The following is a 15,135-nucleotide window of genomic DNA, read 5'->3' on the forward strand; positions in this document are numbered from 1 at the left end:
ATTTTACTTAGTCTTATGCTTGAGAGATTATTACTGTGCTACTTGTTCTCCCAGTTGTGAATGGAAAATTGAGCAATGCAGAAGGAAAGGGAGAAAAATGGAGCAGATCCAGAAAGGCCAATGCCAGCAGTACAGATGCATGTGATAAATCATAAGAAGATATCTCTAAGCTTATTCACCTATTCTCTCCCACACTGATTTATATTAAAATAGAGGAAAAAGCAATTCTTGATGGATATCCTGTCTTCTTGAAAGAAAGCACTGCCTGTACAGTGTTTCTGGATGAGAGGTGCTGATATACGTCCTGTTGATCAATAACTGATTGTTGGCAGATTGGTTTCATGCAGACACCTCAGTGCAGGTCTGCAGCAGGCATGTTGTTAGACCAAGCAAAGCCAGATTTCTTCATTACCTACCTTTCCCTTTTTTTTTTTTTTTTTTTTTTTTCCCCTAGAAGACCTATCTGTTTCCTATTCATATAAAACATAATCTGCCTTCCCCATTTTGTTATATGGATGTTTTATTTATTGCATTTATCTCACAAAACCAGGCAGGCAACTCCTGTCTGCTCCCATTTAGTAGCTAAGAAAAGGAAGCCAACAAAAAATGAGGTCCAATCTTGTAAAGCCAAAGTACTCAAATCCAAACTTTTAATACTGCTGAAGACCCTTCAGCCCACGTCAGCTTCCATGTATCTCCTGTACCTCTGAGCTGTGTGTCTGGAGCCCTGGGTCATTCTGCATTGCAGAGGTGCTCAGGGGGTGTCCCTTGCTGGTGGTCTCATGTGCCCAGGTATGTGGTACCTTGGGCCAGACCACATCCTTGCAGACAGTCAGATCCAAAAAGCAGGTACCCCCAGTCAGTGGGATGGGCTACAGATTGGGATATGCTAGCTGGGACATGGACAGGGAAGAAGACTTCAGTCCACCTCACAGCTGATTTGTGGGCATTACTTAGGCATGAGATCTTCCCAATGATGAGATGGTTGTTACTTCACTGGTTTGAGGGATGCCCATAGCATCATAGAATTGATTGGCTGGAAAAGACCTGTAAGATCATCAAGTCCATCTATTAACCTAATACAGCAAAGTTCACCACTACACCGTATCCCTTAGCACCACATCTACATGTCTCTTAAACACCTCCAGGGATGGGGACTCAACCACTTTCCTGGGCAGCCTGTTTCAGTGCTTGACAACCCTTTCCATGAAGAATTTTATCCTAATATCTAATCTAAACCTCCCCTTGCACATCTTGAGGCCATTTCCACTTGTTCTGTTGCTTGTTTCTCAGAAAAGAGACTGACACTGACTTCCATATGACCTCCTTTCAGGTAGTTGCAGAAAGCAATAAGGTCTCCTTTCAGCCTCCTTTTCTCCAGACTGAACAACCCCTCAGCTGGTCCTCATAAGACTCAAATCAGTGACCTTCCTTAGGGATATCTTTATTCTTATGCCCAGTGACTCTTCCCTCTAGACTCCTGCAGAGTCCAGAAGACCTTACTTCCTGATTTCTTGTTAAAATCAAGACAAGAGGTAAGAAGAAGAGAAAGCTCCAACCATGCTTTACATCCCTATGAAGAAGTACCTTGGCACACACATGCACCCCTACGGATGTCTCCAAATATACAATCCCATGTTTGCCACTCCTTTGAATATATATTATCTTCCCCCAGTAATGATTTCCATGAGCCCTTTGTTTAAGGGCTTGTTGTACGTTAAATTTATTTTGTGTAACTTGAACTCCTGAGAGTCCTAAAACCCAGCACGCAACTGGAGCACCTGACTGGGTACATGCCAGAAAGGAAGAGAGTTGTGCAACTACTAATTATAGGATTATAAAATAATAGCACTCTAGTAGCAAAACAGCCCAATGGAAGTGTCACTACTCAAAGTTTCAACCAAAGGGCACCTTTAACTCTGCTTTATGTTTAACTCTTAATATCCTTTTTCATATTATGGTAATTCCTCAGGCAACCAGGCAGATGTGAAAAACATGTTCCCTTCCCTACGACTGATTGTGAATTTATATGCCCTAACATCAAACTTCAAACAGAATGACTGTATTGTATGTGTAAAACAATATGCAAAATAATTCTACTATAATTAGGTTTTTGTTTAACTTTGTGCTAGAAACAGGCTGCTAGGTGCATTGCTTTCTTCATTAAATTAATTTGGACACACAGATGAACAGAAAGTAAAGCTCTGGAGAGACTGCATGCTAAAAAGAGATCTGCCTGGATCCTAAATAAATAAATAAATAACGAAACAAGGTGAAATAGATCTGATATTTATCCTGAAACTCATGTTAGGTTTTTCTTCTCTTATTCCTCTCCATAGGTTAATTTTTGCACCAAGCTATGCAAATAACTCTTGTTCAGGCCTTTGGTATTCTTTCCTTTTGTCTTAGAATTGCTTCAGATTTCTGCTTGTTTGACTATATTAATGACTGTACATGAGACATCATTAGGACATCCCAGAATGCAGGAAAAATCAGTAGGATCACAGAATAAATAAGGTTGGAAGGGAGGTCACTGAGGGTTTCTCCTTAGTAAACTGTGATAGGCCTAGAAGGAATGGATGGAAGCTGCACCAGGGGATATTTAGGCTGAATGTTAAGAAACATTTTTTCACTGAGAAAGTTGTCAAGCACTGGAATGGCCCAGGACAGTGATGGAGTCACCATCCCTGGAGGTATTTAAAAGGCATTTGGACCTGGTCCTTAATGACATGGTTTAGTAGTTTGATTATGGTGCTGGTCAAAGGTTGGACTGGATGATCTTGGAGGTCTCTTCCAACCTAAACATTTTGTGATTCTGTGGCTCATAGGAGGGCCAGTTAGCTCAGGCTACTCAGGGCTTGTGCAACTCACTTTTCAGTATCTCCAAGGAAGGGCATCCCACCTCCCAACCTCTCTCAGACTCAGTTTCAATGTCTGATCAGCATAATGGTGATATTTTTTTTTCCTGGTATTTAATCAGCTTCCCATGATTCAGCCTGTGCCCATTGCCCTTTTTTATGGCACCCTGCACTTCTGATAAAAGCCTGGCTCCATCCTCTCTGCTATCTCCCACTAGGTAGGTCCAGAGAGCAATAAATACACCTTGAGCTTTCTTTTTAGCAGTCTGAATGATCTGAGCTCCCTCCACCCCTTCTTCTATGCCCTGTGCTCCAGCCCCCTGACCATTTTGGTGACCGTGTGCTGGACTTGCTCCTGTAAGTTCATATCTTTCTTGTACTGGGAGCCTTAAACTGAACACAGCACTCAAGATGTGGCCTTACCAGTTCTGAGCAGAGAGGAAAGATCACCTCCCTGGACTTGATAGCTACACCCATGCCAAGATCCCTCTGAATAGCAGTCCTACCTTTCAACCTATCGACTGCTCCCATAGCAGAAAGTTCCAGAGCCCTCTGTCCCATTGCCTAGGTCATTAATAAAGGCATAAAACACAACTGATCCTAGAACTGAGCCTTGAGGCACAACGCACACTCAAGGTCACCAGCTGTACTTTGTACCACTGTTAGATTAAAAATAAGTCTCTGAGCCCAGCAGTCCAGCCAATTTTCCATTCACTGTATCATCCACTAATCCATATCACACCAGTTTGGCAAGAAAGAGATTGATGAGAATACTGTCAAGGCCTTGGTGGAGTCTATGTTTGTGACATCTGCTTCTGTCCCTTCATCCACAGAGTGAGTCACATCAGCATAGAAAGTGTCTGGGCTGGAAGGGCACTGTTTACCCTTGGTAAGTCCATATTGGCTGTTCCCAGACAACTTCCTGTCCTTCCTGTGCTTGGAAATGCCTTGAAAGAGGAATTTCTGTATCATGTCCCTAGGAACCAAGCTTGTGCTGACCAAGCTCTAGCTCCCCAGATCCTCCTTCTTGCCCTTCTTGAGGATGGGTATGACATTCAGGCATTGGAATGGGCTGCCCAGGGAGGTAGTGGATTCTCCATCCCTGGAGGTTTTTAAGAAGAGACTGGATGTGGTACTTGGTGCCATGGTCTGGTAACCACAGCGGTAGTGGATTAAGGGTTGGACTTGATGATCTCAGAGGTCCAGCTGATTCTGTGATTTTGTGTGATTTGCCTTTCTTCAGTCATCAGGCACCTCCACTGTGACCAGTAACAGAGGATGGCCTCACAGTGACATGCCCAGCTTCCTGAGCTCCCTAGGCACCTCCCAGCTGCTTCCATTAATTTGTCTATGGCTAATTAGCCCAAGCACCCACTAACTCTCTCTCCCTCTACTTTCAGTGTGGTTTCACTCCCATGGGCTCTGCTAGGAGGCTCAGACAGTTTCACAGAGGCCAGAGGGCAAACCTGACCAGTGATAAGGCAAAAAAGGCACTGAGAACCTCAGCCTTTTTTGTACTTGGGCATGAGGTCCTCAGCCCCACCCAAAATGTGGTCCAGCAAGCCTACATTTTGACTAGCCTTCATTTTGCTGCAAATATACTTACAGAAACTTCTCTTGTCCTTCACATCCTTTGCTAGATTCACTTCCAGATGAGTTTTGGTTTTCCTAACCCCATCCCTGAATGCTCAGGCAATGCTTCTCTACACTTCCTGTGTATCCTATCCATTCTTTGTCCTTCTGTGTACTCCCTTTTTTTTTCTGGTGCCTCCTTGAACTGGGACCGCTATACTTGCAGAACTTGAGACCATTTTATACAGGCATCCCACTGCAAATTCATACAATCAATAGACCCTTTCCATCATAAATTCCTCTAGTAGTGAAGTTTTTAATTTGTTTTTCCATTCCTTTTCCATTTATCTCCCACCTTAATTTCATTCTATTATTTTAGCTCATGTCTTCATTTCCTCTAAGCCTCCTGATACTACCTCTCCTCTGATTTGTGCTTACACCACCTCCAAATTTCAAATTAATTGAATTTTTTTTTTAAAGTAACGTCAGTGTGTTCTCTTGAATCCATGTTGTACTGGTGTAATTGCAGGGGACTGAAAATGTGTATGCATGCAATGCTCAAACTAAATCCTGGTATAATTACATTGCCTTTAGTTGGTCACACCTGGAGTTAATTTCATCTAGTTTCCAACAATATGAACTAACTACAGTACATCAGTATTAATAAATATGTATTTTTAAAACCTTGTGATGCCATCCAATCTGATGAGTCTTTCAGCAGCAGCATTTTACTATATAGTAAAGGGTCTTGGGACAAGGCATGGAGGTCTGTATTTTCTGGTATATGTCTCAAGCTAACAAATGAGATTTCCCTCAATCTACCTTTTCAACAACAACAAAAAAAGAATACCACATGGTTATACCATTTATTCTTTCTTATTTGGAGTTAATGAGGTGATTAACAGATTTGGCTAAGTTTCTCAGGGGAGAAAAAAAACAAACCATACTATTAGTTTTTGGGTGAACTGAACTATCTCCCTCTCCACCAAGACTCAGGGAGTCTTTATCCTTTCAGTACCTTTGAAGGAAGGAACCTGGTCCAAGGAGGTTGTCTTGTTTTCACATAGACAGGAGGGCAATGCCTGGAGCAGAAAGGGCCAGGGAATTCAGTGTAAGTTTTCTGACCATGTCACTAAATGCAGGTTTTGAAGGGAGCAGGAAGTCCAGGTTAGGCCTCCTGCTTTCAAAATCCCATTTTACTGCTCTCTCACACACACATAAACTAAAGCAAATTCTCCTTGTAATGTTGCCTACAGCTGCTATTAGTCTGACATTGGTGATTCATTCCGTTTACTCATGCAATAGCATGCACGTGCATTTGAAGTGTAAATGCACTAATCTAATAAAAGCTATTATTTGATAATTTAAGGACTTATGGTCAAACAATGGATCTACAACAATTGGAATGGTAATATACAGCGTTCTCTACTCATACAGTTCCATTTTCAATTAACCACAAATAGTGTATATAACAATGAAAGTACAAACTGCATTAAAAATTCACACCTTTTGCTGTCATTTCGATAATTAATTTCTATTTAGTATCAGGAACTAGGTGGAAGCAAACCCATATACTTACTTCCAATTTTTTTACCACAATACCAGCTTTAAAAAGGTATACAGTACAAAAGTGTGTATATTATTTCATCTTTTTGCAGGAAAGCTCTTTCACTAGGTAGTATTGAACTGCTAGATAGCAATAATTTTTGCACTAAACCCACACATTTTTTCTTCTTCAGAAACATGGATCTATTTGTCTATTTATGTATATATCTATCTTGGTGTCAAACATGCAAGTCTTTTGTCCTTTCTACAGCATTTTTTCATATTCAGCCAAAACAATTGACTTTTTTTTTTTTTTAATAGCTTTTCAGTTTCTACATCCTTTGAGTAATTTTTAAAAATCTTTTTCACCCTAAGTAAATCTTTGTACTGATAAGTCAAACAAACAAGAAATAAATTTGAGGGAGAACTGGTGCAGTTTATTTCACTGTTTAGGAATTATCTACATTCTATTAAAATATTATATTTCCCAATTACCTTACCAGGTATTGGATTAAATGGGGAAGGTCTGACTTTCTGCAAGTCCCATTTCTGAGACCCGAATCAATCTTAGAGATTTTGTCCAGAAAACAAAGGGGAGGTAGAAAAAGTTGAATGAAACTGAAGTTTTTAATTTTACAAATTATATTTTTCTTTGTAGCAGCTGAGTCAGAACACTTTTCTAAAGACTACTTAAATCTTGTAAATAGCCTAGGTTTTTTAAATTATTGTTGTTATGGCTTTTATTAAGCTGTCTCCCTGCCAAATCATTCATTTTACCCCTTCAGTGCCCAGATTCACTTTGATTCAAGCTTTTTAACAGTCACTTTTTTTTGTCCTCCACAGTGATTTTGGTTTGAGCACCTCTGGATTTTTGCATATGTTCACGGTATGAAGAACAATGAACTCTTGCCTTCTGTACACCACCTGTCCAAAGCTTAAGGTAACCAGTGGGAGCTCAGTGCTGGTATTATCCCACCATGCCCAGGGGGTCTCCCAGCTCCAGTCTGAAGAATGTCTGGGACCTTAACGATCCTGTGAAAAAAAATGCTTGTGTTTAGAAAGCAGAGGTCTCTCCGGGCTCTCTGCATTCCCCACCCACCAGAGAAGCAGCTCCTCTCACTGAAGCAAGGGTTGCCCAAGTGGAGGGCACCTCGGGGCAGTGCCCCCAGCGAGGGGCCCTCGGCTCAGAGACTCTGTTTGCTCTTAGAAATTTCGGTTCTTAAAACTGATAGCCGGGGCCACGTTGCAGGTATTAACTGTACTTCACCTGTGTTGCAATCAAGGGCAAAAATGTGCCTTTGCAATCTTAAACTTGTGCTTTTAAGCAAGATGTTCCACCAGATTAGCTGCAAGAGGAAACAGTCAGTTACAAGCTATGCCTGCTTGTCCAGGCTGAGCTATGTGAGGTCAGCCTTTGTTGATGAGGATGAAGGTACACTCTATTCCTTTAAAAATGGGATACCTTACTTAGGGCACAATGGAAAAACAAACTGGATTTTGAAGGAGCTGGCTATGGCTACTTATTTTCAATACATTAATTTTGATATTTGAGTACAGTCTATGAGAAGCTGAGCACTCGTTGTAGTTATATAGCTGGTCATAGGAATAACCTCTAGGATTTAACGTTAAAATGTTTTTATATAGTAATAAAAGTGGACTTGGCAGAAGTCCACAACTAAATAGAAGCAAAGAGGGCTCTGAAACCCTCTCTCTTACTGACTCAAAGAGAAAGTTTCCTTTCTCTTGTGTTAATAGAAAAAGCCTGAAGTCATTGAAGACAAACTAGTTCTCACCCTTGTAGGAGAAGTGAAATGAAATAATAAAATAGCAAGCTACCAAAGCTACCAAAGCCCCAATTCTCATGGTAGATTTTGGTAAGGGGAGGAAAGAAAGCAGCAGGTAATAATCAGAAGGCATGAATAGAGAATCCTCTTTTTTTTTTTTTTTTTTTTAATCTACCAACCAGGATGGGCAGGGAAAGAAGGGAAGGAGAGGGCAGAAAAGAAGTGTCCAACAGCAAACCAAGTCAGAACCTTGCATGAATGGTGAGCTGTAGCTTGCATCCACCGATTTTTACCATATATCAGTACTTTTCCCAAGGCCATAACTTCTCAATTTACATACAGCTCCCTTTTCAGTCCACTTAGTTGCATGGTCCTGAAGGCCTCGAGGCATGTAGAAATCCCTGCCTTTTATTTAAAAAACCCAAACCTTTGTAGCCCCCTTATTAATCCTTGTTACCCAAGGAAGGTCTCAATCCACAAGCTATCTGTAGCTTGTCAGGTCAGTGTTTCTCAGTGGTCTGAAAGAACTGCTGACCACAAGGTTTGATGCAGTGATGGTCAGAGGTCAGCCCCTGGCCCCACTGATACCTACTGGTCAAGCCTGGAGGCCTACAAATAGGTCAAACCTTTTTATTTTCTGCCTCAGTCTTCAAAAAGAGAACAGCAGAAAATGCAGTTGGCTCCTCTCCCATGGGCTTCCACAGGAAAACCTAGGCATGTATCCTGTAAATTCAGTTAGGAATAAGAGAACACTACTTACAGTGTAGTGGATTTTAGGGGTTAATATTTACATATGTACTATTTCAACTTGAATAACAAAGGCAGTCAGTGGTGGAGCATGAACAGGATTTGGTCTACTGTGGTGTGTGCAATGCTACATTAGATCTGAGTTCTTCTACTCCTCCTAAGGAATGCATGACATTAAAAAACCCAAAGAACAAACGTGTGCAGGCATCAGTGGTACATGTCCTAGCATCTCACACCTTGGATGAAAGTGTCTGAGGAAAGCCTTTACAAAAGTGTCTTCTGCAACTGTGAGTTTTGTTTAGCAGAATAGGTAAGATATGCACTAGTTTCTGAAGCACAGAAGATCACATGCTGGTGTTAGACTTCCTAACCCACATGAAAAATACCAAAAAAAAATCTGTCATACGACACAAAATATCTGTCTATTTGTTTTTTTTCCCACACAGCTTTACTGAAACAAGCCTTGCAAGTCATCTTGTGGCAGGCTGTTTTATGCAATACTCCATTAAATGTCAAATGTTGTTTCTACATCCCATTTGTTCTCAAGTCAGTGCACTCCTAGAGTGAAAAGACCATCCCAACCCTGCCCCTTTCAGACTGATAGAGCCAGACTGATATGCCATCCCAAGAGCATATCTGTCCATCAGTAAGTCTCTGGAGAATGTGGAAGATTTTTTTGTAGTGAACTCTTTATCCTCCATCCCAAACCATCCTGCAGGCACCCTACTCCCTAATTTCACCCTTGTATGGTACTTTGAGTTCACATGGTCTGGGACGAACCCAACCCAAGGACACATATGATACAGGCATTGTCACAGAGTCAGCATTGCTCTGCCCTGCAAAAAAATAAATATTTTTATTCAGCAGCCTAGGACAAACCAGTCCCCTGAGCAGCTTGTAATGGAGCAGTTTGAAGAGATTGCAGGGATAGATATAGAGCCTCCAAGCTCTGAAATGCAGGGGTCTGCTCTAACCCCACTCAGATCCCTTCTTTTTGAAGGCTGCTGTGTGTCTGCTGCAGAATGGGATGTGGGGTGCAAACAGCCCACCACTAGCTGAGATCTGAGCCACGTTCTAAGGGAACTATTCCCTGCTCAGGTCAGCAGCAACAGAAAGATGGTGTCATGTAGGTGTGCCTCCCCAGTCTGCTCATGACACTTTTAGATACAGCTTTGTATGTTTAAAAATCCCTGTGTAGGTCTGACTCCCATGCACTTCAGTGCTATATTCAGCCATCATTATAGATGTGAAGTCTGTCCTGGGTGGTCTTCTCTGCCCACCTCCTGAGAGAATAACAGATTCCCCTTTCCAAAACACTTATTTTTTGCCATGTGTCAGGATTATTCTTTTTTTCCTTCAGAATCATAAAATGGTTTGGGTTGGAAGGGACCTTAAAGATCATCTAGTTCCAACCCCCCTGATCCTCCCACTAGACCATATTGCCCAAATTCCCATCCAACCTGGTCTTGAACAGTTCCAGGGAGGGTGTATCCACAATTTCCCTGGGGACACTTGTTTCAGTGTCTCACCACCCTTACAGTGAAGAATTCATTCCTAAATATGTAATAAATCTACTCTCTTCCACATTAATGCCATTGCCCCTTGTCTTACCACTACATACCCTTGTAAAAAGTCCCTCCTCAGCTCTCCTTTAAGCCTCCTTCAGGTTCCTGAAAGCTGCTATAAAGTCACTCTGGAGCCTTCTCTTCTCCAGGCTGAATAACCCTAGCTCTATCATCCTGTCTTCGTAATAGAGATATTCCAGCCCTCAGGATCAACTTTGCGGGCCTCCTCTGGACTTGCTCCAGTACCTCCACGTCCTTCTTTTGTTGGGAGCTTCAGAACTGGACACCATACTTGAAGTGGGGTCTCACAGAAGCAGAGTAGAGCAGAAGAATATCCTCTCTAGACCATGAAAGCGTTCGGGTGTTTTTGTTTTGTTTTGTTTTTTTGTAGTGGCATCTTTCCTGTAGTCTGCCACTGCAGCCATAGAAGACATCACAACATGAGATGGACCATCTATAAATGCCTGCAGGGAAAGAGAGAAACATACTTGTGTCTTTAGCCTGAGGAACTGGGCTTAGAGCAAGCCTCTCTGACCAATGCCAGGCTGTACTTGGCAGTCCCTTCAGAGTTTGGGGATTGGCTGGTAGTGCATTAGAGCAGGTTGAAGCCCTTGTTTTGCTGTGAATGCAGAACAGTCATCAGGCACTACAGGTAAGAGTCACGGTTCTGTAGGTGACCACATCACTTCAGTAAGTGGAAGAATACTAAGAACAAGATCTCAGACTTAGCTGTGGACCTCTACACACCAGAAAGCACTTGTGAGGAGAAGAATTTCAGGTCTCTTCATTGAGACAGGGATCATAATGTACCTGACTTTCCCCAGGCACTTTAGTAACTTCTTAAGATCGCCCTGAGTTTATGTCAAACTGGCACATGGTATTGACATTCCTGAAGAAGATGGAGAGCAAGCCCAAGGATGAATGGAGATGCCAGCTCCACACTTGTCCTCAGACTGAACATAGATGTTGACTTCTGGAAATGATTCTCAAAAAGCCTTAGAGGCTTTACAGTCTATATCTCACCTTAGCTTGGAGGTTTTCTGGGTGCAGTAATGAAAACACTGGCAAAGTTTTCACACAAATAGACTAAGTACTGTGACTGCACCAGGAAGGAGAAACAGCTCCTTCTTGATTTGGCATGGATTTATAGTCCTGGACAGCTTGTCTATTTTGGTTTGGCAGGCAAGGTTTCAGTAGGTCACATAAGGTATTTGGTAGAGTTCTCCTATGCCTGCACTGACCACACAAGGTGAGGGAGCATAGGGAAAAGCTCTTGAATCCAGGCTTAATGTCTAACTAACTTTAAGGTTTGCCATAAACTCTTCCATTGGCTAAACTTGGCTTTTTACAGATCCACCATGCTTACCCACCATCCTTTGAAACTAAGATAGAACATATTCAAGTACCTTTGTGTTAAAAAGAAACCTCTAATATAGGTTTAGTTTTCTTATGGACAAACATTCCTAGGACAGAGTGGGGGCAAATCCCATCAAAGCCTGTGACATTTCCTAGGTTGGTTAGCAGCAGTTAGTAATATTGCTGCACATTGTGCCTCTCTAATATCTTTCAGCATATATTTTATAGTTCAGTCAGAACACCCTACTGGTACAGAACCTGTGGGTGGTAGCCAGTCACCCTGGGTGGCTCAGTCAGCAGCTTTTGTGCATTTTATGGGAAAGCCAGGAAGGAAAATCAAGTTTCTGATCCACAACCCCACTAGACAATATCCTCAACAGAAGGTGTTTGGCAACAGTGCTGCCCCTGAGGGACAGAAACCCTGGCCTGAGAACAGTATGTGCTGTGAGGACCTTAGTCTTGTGCATAACCAAAGGCACACTTCAAGCACTTGCTGGAATAAGTTGCTTCAGTGGATACCCACATTTACCAGGTAGCACCTGAAGGGGAGTCTGGAGAGAGTAACCTTAAAAAAAGCTTCAATGTTTTTGTGGACACTTGAGCAGAAATTAAACATAGAAAGAATCAGAAAAAAGTAAGGTGCCCCTCAACTTTCTTTTTTGGCCCTACAGCCCAGTGACCAGCACAGTGACTCTGCGGAGAGGCCCTGTGGAACACAGCCACAAAATCTGATTCACACTATGCAACCAGTTTCCTGTGAAGATGGATGAAATGCTTAGGGTTTGTGCATCACAGCAACCTTTTTCTGAAAATCTCACCAAAGAGGATATCTGCTTGAAGGCTTTAAACCAATCTGTGGCCAAGCATGGTTTACAGGTCCTGCTATTAAGGCAGACTCAATCTTTCAGGCACCCCTGAGAGAGATGCACAGCTTTTCTCTTTAGTCTTCTCTTTTTATGCTTGCTTTCCTTTTATTTAGGTGATGGGAAAGCAATTGGGACATCGCCCAATTTCAAGAATACTCTGAAAAAGATGCCAGTGTTATGGGTGTTATGGCAGTGACAGGCCACCTGCCTTGCACTTCATGAATTTAGCTTTGGTTGTATGCTATGAACACAATAACATCTACAAAAATGGACACACTAGTTTCTGGGGTGTTTCACAGGACTGCTCACCTTCTGCAAGGGGACACTGGATACCCCCAGGACAACAGGATATGAAAAATTTCTAGATGGAAACGGAGAACTGTTGCCCCCTGGGAGGTAGAGGCTGGTTTGGAGATACAGATCTGACCTTTGCAGAGCTTTGCAAGGTTGCTTTCCTCTGAATTACCAACTCTTTCTGGATGACTGTATGCTTGCATATCAGGTCTGAGAGCAGGAGACTCTGTTAACACTGTTAATAAGTACTTGGACCATTAGCCTACCCTTATTTTAGCTTATACTATATGTCACACCAGGATGGTCCATATGGTGCCTACTCTGCTCCAGGAGATGCAAACTAAGCCCTCCACCCTCAGCCTCCTGGGTATGGGTCTTGTCTTCCACTTGGTTACTTCTGAGCAGCCTACACTCGGGTTTATCAGATTTGTCTGGGTAAGTAGATGGACAGATACACAACCCTAACTTACTGGGCTTGCACCACCAGTCCTTCCTGGCTATAAAGGCTGATTTGTGTGCTGATACCCTCCAGGCATTACCCCTCCTTCACGTGAAAGCAGACTAACCTCAGCCCATTGAAATAATTTTGGCTAGCCTACTTTCTTCCTACAGAAGGGAGCATCTGAAGAAGCTGTTAAAGGATTATTGCTGCTCCTTCTGGGAGCCCTTTGGTGCCTTCACTAAGAAATGCTGGCACTAGGCTACTCTGTTCACATGCAAATGTGTGAAATCTTACCACACTTAAAACCTGCTTTTCTTGCCCCATTCCTGGCAGATAGCCTGGGCATCTCATCTAGGCAACAGTTTAGGCAGAGAGCCCTAATGCTCCTAAGACTATAGGACAAGATTCTCCCTCTCTCATGGGACAGGAAGTGTGCTGTTTCATGCTCTCACTGTTTGTTGTTTGGTGTTTTTTGGTTTTATTTTGGTTTTGTACCTTTTGCAGCCCCATCACGTAGTGCTACAATATTTGGATTAGTGCAGGCGACTTGCCTTCAAAATACACTATTCTGGGTGCAATGGATGCAGGAGACCCTGTGGACTCCTTGAAGTCCTTTTATAAGTCAGTAATTCTGAATGTTTGAAGGTCAATCAGCTTGTGCTGAATTAAATTACTAAAGGGCATCTGGGGTAACTTTAGCCTATCTAACACAAAATTCCAAGTCTTCTTAGATAGGGCTCAAAGAGGTCTACTTCTTGCTGAAGTAGAGGCACTCTTCTAAATGACCCTTCTGGGGCACTTAATGGGCTGCTAAAGGCCTGGCTGTTTTGTGGATTCTTTGCCTTGAGGTCATCTAAACAGTTCCCAGCACTTACAGGGTAAATTCCTCTCTCAAGTCTCGACTCTAATCTCTGTAAGGATACAAGGCAAATCATATTTTCTAGGTGGAATCCTACAGTTCTTGTTTTAAGTTCAGCCCAGTGTTAAAAGACTGTGTGTTGACTTGGCTTTTCTAACAAATCTGACTGGTATCAAGACACGTGAATAAGAACGGGCTAGCTTTATAATTTTTAAAGGATTATTTTATCTTTATAAGTCTTAGGAAATATACATTTAAAACCTCTGTATGTTATCTAGCTCACCCAAAAGTTGCCAACATCTATGACATGCAGTGTGGTGAGGTGTTCACCTTGGCTGTTCCTGCTGCTCTTTGAGAGATCATCAGATCAACCCACTACTCTTTGAATTATTTTCCAAAGTATGAACCTTCATGTGTTTACCAGTTGGCCCTCCCAGTTTCTGTGCTGGCACTCTCTTGATAAGCCAGTCACAGAATCACAGAATTACTGAGGCTGGAAAATACCTCTGAGATCATCAAGTCCAGTCTATGACCTAACACTATCGAATGGGCTAGACCATGGCACTGAGTGCCACATCCAGCCTTTCCTTAAACATCTCCAGGGATGGTGACTCCACCTCTTCTCCCCAGGAACGAGCCCGGAGAGCTCAGGAAGCAGCAGGACCCAAAGGCACCAAGTTCTTGCATCACTTCTGAAGAACTGGCTCATTCCTGGGAAGAAGTTTGAAGTTACAATTCTCTATCTCCCTCTCTGATTGAGCACAGCTGTAGGAGATTAACTCCTTGTTTTCATACAGTAGGCATCTTGCAGCACCCATGATGTGTTCAAAGATGTGAAAACTCTCTTCATCGGGCTGGAGTAGTTCACTAGAACTCAGTTGACAGGGAAAAGGGCAGAGGATTGTTTTGTCTTGAACGAGCAGCAACAGAAGATGAGGAAATAAAACAATGTCTACAGTTATTGTATAGTTAATATTAATAGTTGCAATGTGTACACAGACAGATTAGAATTAAAGAGAGACATTAATAAAGGGGCAAAATTAACGAAAATTACTGAATAAATTATCATTAGATATTTACAGTGTGCCTCCAACAAAATATAAATAAGAGACCATGGTCTTGAAGTAGAGTTTACAAGAATAGAATAGGAAATGAAAATACAACTCCCTGTTGATTCAGATACTTTTTATCTATGGGATTAGGTAGCAACATAATGGCAAGGAAAAAAAAAAAAAAAAAAAAAAAAA

The sequence above is a fragment of the Heliangelus exortis genome, chromosome 1 (genome assembly GCF_036169615.1).
Source record: "Heliangelus exortis chromosome 1, bHelExo1.hap1, whole genome shotgun sequence".
NCBI classification, from domain to species: domain Eukaryota; kingdom Metazoa; phylum Chordata; class Aves; order Apodiformes; family Trochilidae; genus Heliangelus; species Heliangelus exortis.